This window comes from Buceros rhinoceros, unplaced genomic scaffold, assembly GCF_000710305.1.
Source record: "Buceros rhinoceros silvestris isolate BGI_N320 unplaced genomic scaffold, ASM71030v1 scaffold2518, whole genome shotgun sequence".
NCBI lineage: Eukaryota > Metazoa > Chordata > Aves > Bucerotiformes > Bucerotidae > Buceros > Buceros rhinoceros.
In genome coordinates this window covers 541-16,033 of record NW_010426166.1, presented here as the reverse complement: position 1 = coordinate 16,033, position 15,493 = coordinate 541, and positions in this window count along the sequence as shown.

Genomic DNA, 15,493 nt, shown 5'->3' with positions numbered 1-15,493 from the left:
CTGGACACGCTCCAGCCCCTCCATGTCCTTCTGGCAGGGAGGGGCCAAACTGGACCCAGGAGTCGAGGGGTGGCCCCAGTAGGTCTTTGCCCTACTCCTGCACCTGTGGATTCAGATGTTCACTAGAGTTTCCAAAATGCCTACGTGTGGTGAACCCAGATGCTGAGGTCTTACAGCAGGTTCCAGCCTCGTCGCTTTGGCCAAGTGCTCAGAAGGTTGTTTACAATTAGGCAGGAGTTGAAATAATTAATCAAATGAGGGCCACCGTCCCAGTGAGCAATTACCGGTTTGTATTACGGGCTTGTAAATAGTTACCCAGCTGTGACCAGTCGCCAGCGGGCAGTGCTGAACGGCTGTGGAGCCTTCACGTGAACAGATAGTTGCTGAGAAACACCCACTCACACACAAAGAGGCATAATTGGGGAATAGGTTAAGAAAATATTAATATTAATATCAGATATTTCTTATTGCAATAAACCAATTGAACACGCTTGCATTTCCTGCGAAAAAGTCCTGGTCACCTTTCAGTGTTCTCTCCCCTCCTATTCCTTCCTTTTCCAGATGAAAACAAATAAGTGGGGACTCTCCACACTTTGGACAACCTTGGAGACCATTTTTCCACTTGGGATTTCTTCCAGGTGAAACAGTGAAGCTCAAATTTTGCGAATCAAAATTGCTTTTCTTTTCTTCCCTCCACCCCCAATTGCAATTTGTCAGGAAACAAGGTGCATTTAGAGGTTATCCAGGTCCTCCAGCATAACCGTTTTCCCTCTGGCCAGCAACCCGCACCCACTGACCGCTGAGAATAGCCGCTTGTAGTCCAGTCTCTCATAAATACATACATTTCTCATGGGATATACAACCTATAGCCACGATTCTTCAGCCACGAAGCATCATCTTTTCATGTCTGGCAATGCCGCATAATGCACTAAGAGCATTAAAAAACCCCAACAAACTAAAAAAAAAAAATCATTTCACGTGTTCCTTAAGACAAAATGCAACATCCTGTTAGAGCATACCTCTGGCTGTGGTTCCCCCACGCCCACGGCTGGTTTTCCAGCAAAACCTCTCTGAACGTGGGCTTTGTAGAGCAGCACCAAGCCAGCCACGCCTCATGCCACCCCACATGGCTGTGGGGAGAGGAGCAGCTGTGCAAGCCCGGCTCCATGCCCAAGACTTGCAAAGGCAGAGAAACATGCTCCAACTCACGGCAGAGCCCGGCAATCCTGGTTCTCCTGGGTCCCCCTGCAAGGAAAGTGGTAAGGAATTATCGTGGTGAAGAGCTGCTTTTCTTCTGGAAATGGGGATTGCTGTAGGAGATACCTACAGCTGTGGAAGAGGAGAGAAGGGGACCTTTGGGGACCTCTCTGCAGCAGAAGCGGGAGGGGGCAGCTAGGACACCCAAACCATCTCAGCTGGGCGACTGAATGGAGCCCTGCATCTCTGTAGACTACACTTTGAGAGCAGTTCACACCTCACGCCTGAATATTGACATTTTAGCGAGTGACTATTGACCGTTTTAGCCCAAGAAAGGTGCCAGAGCACGCTGCTGCTTCACAAAACGGGGCAAATCTTTGGGGCTCTCCTGGAAAGCACAGCTACTTTCTGCTCTCTGGTAGGCCCATAACGTTTCAATCAGCCATTCTGGAGAGGGAATGCAGAACTGTGTGCTGTGAGAAAAATGTGACAGGATTTTACACATCAGCTCTTTCAAGGGATGCCTTAACATAGGCGCTCACTGTACTCACCTTCTGGCCCACCGGTCCTCTTGTTCCAAAAAGCCCCATCACTCCCTTGGAGCCAGCTTCACCTTTGATTCCCTAGAATTTCAGAATGCCCATTTTGAGTACGTATTGCTCTTGAAGTGACCTCCCTCAGCAGAAGGACTCACGGAGATGGCAGAGGGGAGGACAAAAAGCACCATTTCTATAGCAGACTTCAGCCCCAGGGCAGCCAGTGCTAGGGAAGAAAGGCGCCAGCTGCAGAAGGGCTTGGCAGAAACCGCAGCGGGCTGTACAAGAGCTGGTGCCCAGTAACGGGGTCTGAAAAAAACTGAGCAGAAAAGGGTCTCAAAGCCCCTGGATGAGCTGCCTCCATGCGAACGCTCATGTACAAGACCCTGCTGGACTTTACTGGTGGTGGAGCAATCTGATGGGTATGTGTGGGCTGTCACCTGACCTAAAAATCCGGGTACCACCCATGGGAGCATCTTCACAGCCTTCCTTTGCAGTCACTGGGGACCTGAACAGTGCAACCAGTCATGATAAGGGCATGATAAGAAGACTCATGATTTGTGTCTTCACGAGGGAGATGCCCACACTGGATCAGACAATTCCCACCCGAAAGAACACTGACTTTACAGGTCTCCATGGGAAGTAAGAGGAGCTGGCGGTCTGGCTCAGACAGGACTGCTGCTGTCGTAGATACTTACACAGCAAAGTCCCTGTCCTGGGTCAGACTTCTGGAGCAAAGAGCATTGACGTAATATGAAAATAGGTATGATTAGCACATGGAGATTCAATCTGTGACTCAGCCGCAGAGTGGGAGAGTTACGTGATTCCTCCCAGCGGTGGGTTGAGACCCGGGACCTCCACAGGGTGCTCTCAAAGAGCAAAGGCAGATGGAGGAGCAGGTGACTCGCTCCGCTACCCCTCAGGGGACAGCCCTGGTGAAGAACAGGAACAGAAGAGCCCCTTAACAAGAACATCGCAAGAGCTGCAGGGTTTGAAGTAGCATGGCCAGCTTTTGGAGGGAGAGGGAGATGTGGGACTCCTACAGTGCTCTGGTGACTTGTCCCAGAGTGATCCTGTACTGCAGGCATGGTCCCAACACTACAGACCTGACACCTGGTAAACCGGATCCATATCACGTTCCCAAGCCCCATCCCAGCCTCCTCGTCTCCCTTTCTATGCTAAAGAGCTGGGTGATGCGTCCTTGCACCATGTTTTCCAGCAGGCGCATGGGAAGAAAGGATGCAGAGACATTGGTCCCTTCCTCACACAACCAGAGACCTTCTCCTGTCTCTCAATTACTGGGAAGTTCATACCTTTTCTCCTACAGGCCCGTCCTCTCCCTTCTCGCCTTTGTCTCCGTCAAAGCCTGGCGGGCCCTGTTCACCCTGAAAGGTAAAACAGAAATTAGTGGATTGTGCTTCTCTCCTGGAGGGATCCAGCTTTCAGCCACTGGCTCTGGACCAAAGTACTGGTTCTCAGAGCTTATTCCCAGCTGTGCTCGGTGCTGGTGCCGCCAACAGTGGGGAAGGGACAGCTTAAAAAGTCAGTAAGAGTCAAACTTACGGGATCTCCTTTATTGCCTTTATAGCCCTGGGGTCCAAAAATCGTCATGGGCTCACCCTAGAGAAAGGAAACACAGAGAGACGCAGACACTTGGTGATGCATGAACTCAAGGGTCCCGCTGGATGGAGCTGCACTTGCTGTGATGGGCAAAATGGTAATTTGCACTTCTGCAATGAAGGTAAGTGTTCCCCAAACTGTGGTCTATACGCCGGAGAAGGCACCTAAGCTCCACTGCTCTCATCCTTAACTAAAAGCTGGATGATGAATGTGCACAGGAAACTACAGGAAGTTCTGAGGATCAGCAGTGACCTCTTGCTCCAAAAACTGTTGCGACCCACTGGTTTTACACCAGTCCGAAGAGGTCATGGCTGGAAATGGAGCTGTGCATGGCATTACACTGAGGTGCAGTTCCTGATCTGAGGCAGCCAGTGGTGGGACAGGTTCATATCTGACATGGTGGCTTAGCTCCTTCGTCACTGTATGTCACTCAGGTTGTTGAGGTTTCCATCTCTTCCTAGGGAGCAGGATGGTGAACCGGTCTACTCATGGTGTCCTGAATTCTGGGCACAACACTGAAGCTAAAGAAGGAGAGCAGCAATTTGAGTTCCTCTCAGAGATACAGCTTTTGGATGGTCAGACCCCCAGGCTGTCATCTTGAGTGAGCCAGTAGCTACAGGCGTGCAGTAACCCCATGGATACATCCACGCCAAGACTATTTATCAGCTCAGCAGCTGAGGAGGGACATTTTGCTCCTCCGAGTGTGAAGAAGCTGTGACAAGGCTATTCCCATGCAAGAAATGGCTCTGTGCTGGAAAGTGACAGCTGTGTCTCCCAAGTGGTCGTGCTGTCTGTAGCTCAGAGGGGCTGAAGCCACCTTCCAATGGGCAACTGTCGCCCACTGAAAAGGACGCTGTCTGCACCGGCTCTGCAAACACCCCTGTTCAGGGTGACCGTGCCTTGCTGCCAGAGTCTTAACAACCAGCACATTGATCCTCTTTCCCCAAACTTTGACAATCTTTCGCAGTTTATCCAACCATCACCACGAGACCGCGATCAAATTCTTGGCTTAATACACTCTCCTGCTTCCCTGCTCTGGCGGGTCTCTAATGGAGATGGGGTGGGGCTCAGTCGAGATGGGGATCAAAAAGGAGAGTTAAGATCTTATGGTTTGATCCAGTACATAGCGCAGACCCTGGGACACGCGCGGTTACTCCTACATTGATCACGGCGGAATTAGAAAGTTCAGCTGCAATCACCTACGTGGAACAGAACCAAGGCAATTAACCCCTCCGCTCTGTTTTATCTCGCACTCCACCTTATGTTTTACTGAGGTAGTCTTTGGAAAACACATTACACATTCCTGCAGCTTGGAAGGTGTTTGGGGGCCTCTTCACGAAGCCGATTAAGAATTGATTTGTCTCTGGAGCGAGTCCCCTTTGAAAGTAGCTTCCTCAGAGGCAAAGCGCCTTTAATCATTTAATACTGCATGACTCAAAGGCGGAACCATCATGTAGGTTTTCTAAAACTCATTTTCTAACAGGCCATTTCAGCCAGGAAGGAAGTTAACAAAACACTGGGCAGAAGTTCAGCATTTTCTGTGCTTTTTCCAGAAGTGCTCAGGGAATTATTTTCTCATTACCTGCCATGAGCCAGCTCAGGGTTTTTAAGATTGCAGTATGCTTTGGGGTGAGCCGGTTATACCAAATCAGTGGAAATTTTCTTCTTCCTTTAATTCACAGAGGCTTTTTTGTGCCCCAGCAAATAGTTGCCAAAATCACTTTTTTGTTGTTGTTGTTGTTGTTTTGCACGATTCCATCAAAACTGTCACACAAGCCCGACCTGGAGCAGTGTATCCAGCGCAAGGATGGCAGCAACAAACTAGATGGAAACTGGTGGAGACGCCCCGAGAAAGAAGGGGGCATCTGTGTGCTGTCTTCCACTACCCACATAGGTGTACGGTGTAGAGAGGATGGATGCAGGCATCTGGGGAAAGGACAAGTTTCAACAAGGGTAGCTCCTATTAGACAGAAGGAAAAACTTCTTCACCCCGAAGGTGGCCTGGTGGCTGAGCAGGAACACAGAGGAGCGCACACGAGGCCCTGAGCCTCAAGTCCTGAAGATTTCCTTGGCAATGGGATCTTGATCCAGGCGCCAGGTGGATGGCCCTGCCCACAACTCCACGGATTGAAGGTAGGATTTAAAGTCCTCTTCAAGGAAAGGCATTTGCACCTCATCATCGGGGAGCGTGGCTCAGCGCTCCTGCTGGGTGGGCTATGCTCAACCACATGCAACGACATGAATCCTATAAAATCAGCCAGACCCCAGATACCTGAAACTGCAAAAAAATTGGTATTTTTTACCATTTATGCCTCTACCTTATAAGATCATTGACTCATTTAAACCACCGTCCATTTGCTCACTGGTAACTACAAGATCCTGACAACATTTTACCCCTTATTCCCCAGGAAGTCACAATCAGGAATGTTCTTACTCTGTTTCCCTTGGGTCCCAGAAGTCCCCGATCACCCTGAATGAAGGAAAGAAAGACAGTGAGCGATTCCCATTTTAACCACTCTTGTGTTGCTTAGTCCACTGACTGACACTCCAGGACACTAAGATCTATCACAGCTGGAAGTCAGTTCCTCTGGGCACTCTGCAAAATGATTGGCCTACCACAAGAGATTTGAATTTACTGCGTTGATAAAAAAATAAGAGAACTTCAGAGGACTGAAGTGTTCTGTCGGACTCTGTGCTCAGCACATACAAGATGTGGAGCTACTGCTGGATTGCAGCCTCCCAGCGGGATGTAGCATCTCATCTGGTGCAGGGTCTGGAGCACAAGTCTGATGACAAGCGGCTGAGGGGCCTGGCGGGGCTGAGCCTGGAGCAAAGGAGGCTCCAGGGAGACCTTCTGGCTCTGACAACTCCCTGACAGGAGGGTGCAGCCAGGGGGGGTCGGTCTCTGCTCCCCAGCAACAAGCGACAGGACGAGAGGAACCGGCCTCAACCCGTAACACATGTGTTGCCTGGTGAGCAGTCACAGTCCTGCCAGTGCTGCAGGACACCTCTTCCCCCAACCCTGCACATTTGGGGCTCAACCAGAGCATACCAGGGGTCCCTTTCTCTCCAAACTCCCAAACTGCCTTCCAAACAGACCTACAGACAGTGTGCACCCCCAACCCAGCCGTTACAGGAGGCTGGCTAATGCCACTTCACAATTCCACACACTGATTGAGGTCCCCTTCCAGTCCACCCCAGTAAGATGCTGGGACGATCCCCGCTGTTTTAACAGGGGCATCAGCAGTGTGGGCTGCTGCAGAGAAAGGCTCCTCGCAACGGTGCCTTTCCCCAAGGCATGCGTAGATGACTGCTGCTTACTCTTTCTCCTTTCGCACCTGGGAAGCCTTTTAGACCCTGCAAGAACACAAAACAATGCGTGAAGATAAATACTAGAGGGGGGAAGGTGTTAGGAAAGAGCTGCCTCCCCTCAAAGGCAGAGCTGCCTCTAAGGACGAGCTCCACCACGGAGAAGCTGCTGGTAGGAGTGGGACAGGAACCTCTACTCTGCTTTTCTTGCCCCTGAGACCAATTTGAGAATTGAATTGCACTGGTGCACAGAGAAAATCTAGCGTTAAGCTTCTGCCCACCATTGGGTCTTGGGCACAACTCAGGATCTCTTGCAGATGTATAAGTGTTGCCAACCTCCCTCATTTTGCAAGCCACGAACGGTGGTTTTTGTACCCTTAATATTAATGAGAGGCAGCCCCCACCTCTCGGGGAGAGAAGGGGAAGGGGTTCTTCCAGAGGGGTCCTCCTAGGTGGAGGAGATGGGGATCCCCAGATGTCCCTCAGGGCAGGTCACAGTCCCTGGAGAGAGAGCCAGGAAGGGAACCACACCTGGAGAGCTGAAAAGCCGTAGTGGTCACCCCGGGTATAACCTGTTTGCAGAACTGGGGACTGGTGACCTCCCATGAATATGCAGAGAGGTGGCATCTTGCCCCTGCAGAATTGGCAGCTCATCACAGAGGTGGGCATGGACAGGATGGATGAGTTGGAGACAGAGCACAGGTATTTCCCAAAGGGCACAAAACCCGGGTCCTGCCATCCCCCTGTACCCTGTGCTGCTGCTCTGAGCACTGGGATGCATCATCTTGCAAGCCCTCCGTGGTGCAAGGGTCAGTCTTGCAGGGCTGAGATCCCAGAGTGAAACCAGCTACTGTGACCCGCCCCGGCCTTCTGAGGAACTTCATAACTGCTTGGAATAACAGACTAATTCCATTAGAGGTAACAGCCTAATGGATAAAAAGATGTTCGTCAAAATACCAGCTATGATCCGTGTCTCCTGTCTCAGCTCCCTGTCAGTGAAAAGGGAACGTACAACAGAACAAGACCCTGAAATTCATGCAGGCCAGCATGGATGACAAAGAAGAATGAAGAGGGCGTGCTACTTCAGGAGGACTTCAAAAGCAGCCTGTAGATGAGTCAGCCAAACGGACAAGAGAATAAAGCAACTGTGCTCTGCGTGACTCCTTGTGCCTCACAGCTGCCTACAGGATTTACACCCGTTCCTCCCAACACAACATCAGAATTCACCGTCCCAAAGTCTCTATTTCTCAATGAAAGCATCAGCCCGTGGGGATTTTGCCAGCCCTAGGTCCGTTGCTGTCCGTGCCATCAAATCAGCTCTCCCTGCTGTTTTAACACTCACCATCATGCCAGGAGGGCCCCGGACTCCCACGATGCCTTCGTCACCCTGTTAGGATGGAGAAGGGTAGTGATGGCCATCAGCAAGGAGAAATGCAACACTCACAGTCTGCAAACCATCCCGTGGGGGACAACAGGAATTAAACGCGCAGAAGCCCAGATCCTCGAATGCATTGTCCAACCTCTTCCCTTACATCTCCACCAGGATTAGGTGCCTTAATGTTCCTGTGGATCTGGATCAAAGAGCCCAAGGGGCTTGAGATCATCCACGTGTCACTGCAGGCAGACCCTGCAGTGCTTAGAGAACCACGTTCCTGGGACAGTCAGGTTTCTTCCCCACGATTAGGAGGCTTAGTAGCTTTCCTACACGTTCGTAACTCATTGCTGAACACGATTCCAGCAGGACTCACCACAACAACCAAGGCAGCCAGGAATAAACCTGGACCTCATACAAGTGACGTTCAGAAGGAAGAGGCCACCGGTCAGCTGCTCAGTCAACTTGTACCTTTGGAGACTAATGTGAGGAACATCTTCATGCCCTGCTGTCGTTTCCAGACGCTGCAGAGCTTGTTCTGAGCCTCCCTTTAAGTGTGCTCTGGGCTCCTTATAAAGCTTGCTACGAGGGATAGCTGTGCTGGTGGGTCTGAGGAGTCCTTTTATGACCTCCCTAGGTACATCCTACAAGACTTACCTGTCTAAACTTAGGCATCGTCCTGTGAAGCCAAATTTAGATCTCTCATCTCAAGCCAGCGTAATTTGAGATTTTGTGATTCACTTTAGATTTATGGTGGAGGCAGAGGAGCAGAAGCATTATTTCATCATTTCCTTCAGATAATGAAGCTTGAGCGAGGTTTACCCCAGACCTCTCACAGCTGTTGACATTCTCATTAAGTGTTTTGTCTCAGGGGCCTCACGGAAGAGTTCTGCTGCAGACGGGGAGTTTGTCTAAATGGATTGCACCATAAAATCAGTTTATCTGTGGGTCAGCCACAGAAGCAGCAGATTGAAACATGGCCCCTGATTACGACTCAAGAGGGTCTCTCCGGGGTCTTTGTCAGGAGGAGACCAAAACTTCTCTGCAGGATGAGGAAATGTGAATGTTGCTGCCCTAAGGATGATGGGAACTGTTTTCCCTCTGCCAGGTGAACAGGAGGGAAGAAGGGAACGGGAATACAGAAGCTGGAGGCAGATTTCTGAAGGAACGAGCTTGCAGGTAGCATCCCCAAAACATACAAAACCGAAGTGGTTCCTCCCTGAGCTGCTAGGGTTAAAGCACGCAGATGCAGGGGGGTAGATATTGCCTTCAGCACTCCCACGTAGCCAGTGTGAGCACACCCAGCACAGTGGGGCAGGATTCACTTGGCCAAGCAGTTGGTCGGTGTCACCTGCGGTGCTTGAGGGTGTTTAATTATGGAGGAGATGCTAACTGCAACCTATGGACCAATTCTGGTCACTGCCAGCTCCAGCTGGACATAGCAGTGTCCATCAGCTCCAAACCTGGCTTGTGAAAAATGGAGGGCTCTGAAATCAGCCCTTTTAGGCATCTTCTAGGGTGGGTGAGTGGGAGGTGACGGTATAATGCTGCCTCCAAAAGCAGGTAGGCTGCAAGAAGCTAAGCCAGGAACATTTATGGAGGCACCTACCCGAGGGCCAGGCAGTCCACGTGGACCTCTTGGGCCAGCTGCTCCAGCGCCGATTTCTCCCTGCAGAACAGAAACCCCCAGAGGTCTCATTTGGAGCAAGGACACCGCACCACACGACTGCTGAAGAGTTTGGCTATGATTTAAAAGTCACACGAAGGGTCAGGAGACTCCACTGACTTTCTGCTGCTCCCTCTGGAAGATGCTCCAGCAACCATGGGGAAGAAGGACACAGGAGTGAAAGAGAGGAGAAGTGGCTGGATGAGGTCAGGGATGAGGAGCCAGGGGAGGGCAGTGGCTGACCCATTGCCACCCCAGGATCACAGCCACCTGTGACCCCCCTGGCAGATTGGCACTGACCTTGTTGCCTTTCGGTCCAGGTGTCCCAGGAGTCCCCTGTAGGGCAAGAAAATAGAAGGGAAGACTTTGCTATGCTTGTCCTCAATGCTCTCCTGTCCCAGAGCTCCAAGAGGGTGAAGGCACACCCAGCCCATGTACCAGGGCCTCAACCTCCCCCAGCCACCCCTCTGCTGTTCAAAAGACACAGGGGTGATACACAAAAGTCACCTCTTTTCCTGGGGAACCTGGTGGTCCCACGGGCCCAGCAAGTCCATTCCGGCCTCTTTTCCCACGCTCCCCCTTGAAAACAAAATCCTTTAAGGAGGAGAACACCCTGATGGGAAAGGTCCTGCTTTCCCCCATCCAGACAGAAAGCTGGAGCTGGTACCCCCAGGAGGTCCCTGCACTGGCAGCAAGCAGGAGGGTCTCCTCACGTGGGCCTCTTGCTGTGAGGAGGAGGGACTCCAGCTCCACCGAGACCCTGAGTTTAGGCACATTGCTCCGCCTCAGCCCACCCCCAGCTAAGCCTCCCTGTCCCTGCAATGAGACTTACCCATTGCTCTTCCTCTTCCCAGCGGCTAATGACCCCCAAACCCCTTGCTGACATCCCCTGTACTTTTGCTACCTTTTTTCTTCTGAGTCATCTCATGAAGTCACATCACTAAATGTGTAAGAACAACCTTGCTCCACCTTGCTTGGCGCTCTACTGCTTTTTGGTTTTTTATCACTCAAAGGACATCCCCCTGTACCAAACCTTTTGGCCCGTTTTTTCCCCTAACGACATCAGTTGGTCAATAAATGCCGTTACCTCTCCTATTGCAACCAGGCTTTGCTCCTGTTTCTCTTCCCTGGCTACGTATAGGCTCAGGGTCTGGAGACCTGGATTGGTGGGGGCTTGACCCACAGTGGACACTCAGCATAGACAGTCTCAGTAGGACCATCATCATTCTCACCTTGAGGTGGCTAACAGAAGACATGCTGTCCCTCAGTGAGCACTACCTACCTTCTGTCCTGGCATCCCGGGCACACCTGGAGCTCCTCTGTCCCCCTGTGACCCGGGGGTGCCGGCGCTGCCGCGAATGCCCTGGATGCCCTGTGCTCCTGGAGGTCCTGGGGCTCCCGGCTCACCCTGTTGAGTGAATCACAACTCATTTGAATCTTCGGTGGGATTAACTGCCCACCTTAAAGGTCTTGGAGAAAGCCTTGAATTCACATGACCAGTATACAGAATTTGGGACACCCTCTCCAGATCCGGTCCATAAGAGATGTCCTAGGGCTGGAGCAAGGGCTGTACCATGGCTTGCTAGGGTGGGAGCCCTTGTCTGAAGAGCTTCAGAGCTCTCCAACGAATTCAATCCCCGCAGACCTGCAACATCCCAAGGGATCACAAAAATGCATCTCTGCTGAGACCACAATTCCCTGCCCTTTTTTTCACAGCCATATTTCACAGCCTGATCTAGCTGAAGATGTTCCCTGCTTATTGAAGCGGAGTTCGACTAGAGGACTTTGACAGGTCCCTTCCAACCCAAACCATTCTATGATTCTATGATGTTTTCCCTCTGGACCTCACCTGCTTTGAAATGGCCCCTTGGAGGACACAGAGCCCTCCCTCTGTCCCAGACCATGCCATGGTGTTCCTGCCTTCCCAGACTGCGACTGGTTTTGCTGCTTTATCTTTACAGCCAGTGCTGTGCTCCTCACCCAGCAACAGAAAGCAAGGACTACAAAGAGAAAGACCCGGAAGGAAAAAAGTGAGATTCTATCTAAAAGAGAAGAAATACTTACCTTAAATCCAGGTGGCCCAGCCTGACCAACAGGACCTCGGAACCCAATTCCTGGTTCTCCCTGTGAAGAGAAGAAGGTCAGGAAGTGCCAAGACCACTCCTACCACATCACAGTGACAACTTGTGTCATTCTGCTCCCTGGCCACCCAGCTAAGGTCCCACAAGGCTGATCCTACATTGAGGGTATCTGCATACCCCGCACTGACCATCACATCTCCTCTAGATGATGTGAAGCCTTATCTGACCTGGAGAGACAAAGCAGCTGAAAGCATTTTAAGAGCTTCAGAAAAGAGGGAGCCGAGTTTCTGGAATATCAGTGCAGATGGTATCAGAGCACTCCGGGGGAGAGCCCTCTTCTGACATTACTTGTTTATGAGGTGGGTGTCCTGTCTATGTGAGCCATCTGGAGTCCCTCCCTAGCCAACAGGGACATGCTGGGTCCCCAGCGAATGGGTGGCCACACTGAGCCCACATCTCAGGAGGCTACCTGGACACCTCCCCCTAAGATGGGGAGGTCAGATATGGCAAAAGGAGGAGGGGCAGCAGGAGACAAGCTGTCCTGTGTAAGGAGAGGCAGCCCTGGCTGTGGTACCAACGCTGTTCTTTACCTTTTGACCATCTTCACCTCTGTCTCCTTTGGTGCCCTATGAAATAAAGAGAGAGTTACCATGCAGGAGGTCATGTGAAGTACCACCTCAGTGCAACCCTGAGCAAGAGCAACGGTTTCCAGTTGTGCTCATGGCCTACAGCAGCATGGAGGAACCGGCCCCTCTGGCCTCCACCTCTCTTCCCCAGAGGAGGTGGGCAGTGGCTGCATGATCGGGGACGAGCCAAATGCCCTCACACAGAGCTCTCAGGAAGAGGGTGGAGGCCTGGGCTGTCCCAGCAGATTTTGACTTTCCCATGGCAGTCTCTAGGGCTGGATTTGGGCTGCCTAGCTGGCAGTGCTGTCCTGCCCCAGCTGCTGATGCCGACTCCAGAGCTCACCTTTTCTCCAGGTTCCCCCATCTCCCCAGGCTGCCCCTGCAAGACAAAAACCAGTCACCTTCCAGCCACCTCCCATCCTCCCTCCCTCCCTCTCCACGCCTGTGTCCCCAGGATGCTGCACCATGCAGGTGATAGCCCACGCCAATCACCCCTTACCCATTGGCCTGTGACTTTGAACAACAACCCTGTCTCATCCAACTTTCTTGTGAACATCTGGGTCCCACCACCCCAGATCTGCCATTTGGTCTCTGAAATTTTGCGTTTGCTCCTGAGTGAATGGCTAAATGTGTGTTAGCACTGCTGGAAGGGAGGGAACAGAAACCCGCAGCCAGTTCAGGGAGAAAGGTGGGGCTGTGCCAATCCCAATTTACACCGGCACAGTCTCCCATAGACCCCAAACATTCTCTCCACCAGCATGCCCCTGGGTGCCTCTCCCTTTCTAGGCACTCTCAGCACGGAGAACCTTCTCCCGGCCTCAGAGGCTCAGGTCAGGAAAGTGCGATCTCTACCTTTTCTCCTTTGTCTCCACGGACTCCTGGAGCTCCCATTTCTCCCTGGAAAACAACAGGTAACCCCTTCAATTCCAAACACGCCTGGCCACGAGGAATTTTTCCTTCCCTCTTCAGACTGGGTGGGTGCTGCCCTTGCTCCCGCATCAGCTCTTGCCCAATACCTGTGGAGGAACCTCTCATTTCCACCACTTGCATTCCCAGACCAGATGGGCGATGTCCCTGACCTCATCCTTTCTGTCCCGTGCAGCGGAAATGCAGAAAAAGCATAAAATGGAGCGTGAGAGCCAGATATGAGGGTCTCTGCCCCAGGATGTTAAAGGATGCCACGAGTTTGAGGGAGACAGGAGAAGTCCTCAGAGGACAAAACTATTGAGGATCCCCAAAACACAAACCCCATGTTTGGATCAACTTTGAAAGGTTCAAGACTGGAATCTCTGCTCATTACCAACAGCCAAACCTGTTGATCACTACCTCTGGAATCTACTGGCCTGGCCACTTTTCACCCATGATCCCTCAGCCTCTAAACGAGGCTGCTCTGGGAGTTGGATCTCTTTGCCCGGACCGCCCCGGGTGCCGTTGGGTATCTGCATTAAAAGGTGAAACAAAGGCACCAACCTTTTGGCCATGGCAGGGTGGATCTGCTGGGCCAGTTTCCTCCTTCTGTAAGAAAAAACCCACACGTACAGAACGGGGCTGGGATGCAGCATGATGGGAAAAAGGACCAGTTGCATCCTCGCTGCATGCAGCTGTGGTAAGAGGAGTGCGACATGAATGCCGTACCTTAATTCTCCTCGAGCGATGAGGGCCTGGGTATGCCTTGAATCGAAAAAGAAAAGAGGATTGTGTGAGAGTTAGAGACACTTCGCACCCCTGAGCCATGGAGAAGACACCTCTGAGCAGCGAGATGTTAGGCAGCAAGTGGGGAGGCTGGAGGCATCTCACAGGGAAGATTTGTGTTACCAGGGATCATGAGAACCTCACTGAAGGGCTCCTGGTTGAATATGGGGTGGCCTCCCCGCTCCTGATCTACTCCAGCCCAGATGGGACATCTGAGAGCTGGTGCTTCCCCTTGCACGTGGGCTGCCAGGGTCCGTGAACCAAGAAATGCCTCAGGACCAGGCTTTTGGCAACGGCACAGACGACCTGCCTTAGCCCCGGCCTTCTGTGGAGGTCCGTAGAAGGTGTGTTTTCTCATGGTGTGTGTGAGCACCGCTCAGTGCTGCCATTCCTCCTGGGGACGCAGGCTGAGGGTCTCTCACTGCTTTCAGAGGAATTCATTCCAACTTCGGAGGAATCTCCTGTTCAGAACTTGTCATCCCTTATTCCTGGAAATAGGTCTTTTTCTCTTGATTTCTGTACAGATCAACTCCTTGCACTTTCCATCTCTGGCGTATTGTGGCGGAGGTGACCACGTAATTGTGCGCGTGTGTTGGAGGCACATTTATAAACACACACACACACACACAGACACCTTCTAAACCCCCAGGGTGCCAAACACCCTTCAGTTATGCTGCTCTCCCCGTGAACCAGGTTATTCTGTCCCCTCATTGGTTAAGGTTGATTTACCCCACCTCTGTTTTCTAAGCATTGCGTTTCCCTTGCCAGATCCAGGAGAGCAATTGGCTCTGCCACGAAAGGCAGCTCCTGCGGCAGCTCTTTCTTGCTTTATTAATGTTTATCGCTAACCCTTCACCCCTCCTCTACACTCATCGTGACTGCTCAAGTGGGCAGTTGGGGTTCCCCTTGTGTTCATGTGAATCATCTCGTTGGCAGAGACCTTTAAGGTCATTGAGTCCCCCCGTTCCCCCAGCACTGCCAGGTCCCCCCTGCCCCCTGTCCCTCAGCAGCACCTCCACACGGCTGGGAAACCCCTCCAGGGATGGGGGCTCCACCACTGCCCTGGGCAGCCTGCGCCAAGGCTTCACAACCCTCTCTGGAAAGAAGTTCTTCCTGAGATCTAACCTAGATCTGCCCTTGCACAACTTCAGGCCATTTCCTCTCATCCTGTCACTTGTCACATGGGTGAAGAGACCAACTCCACTTCTCTACAACCTCCTGCCAGGGAGTTGTCAGAGCCAGAAGGTCTCCCCTCAGCCTCCTTTTCTCCAGGCTCAGCCCCCCCAGGTCCCTCAGCATCTCCTCATCACACTTGCTCTCCAGAACTTCCACCAGCTTCACTGTCCTTCTCTGAACCTGCTCCAGCACCTCAACGTCCTTCTTGAAGTGCGGGG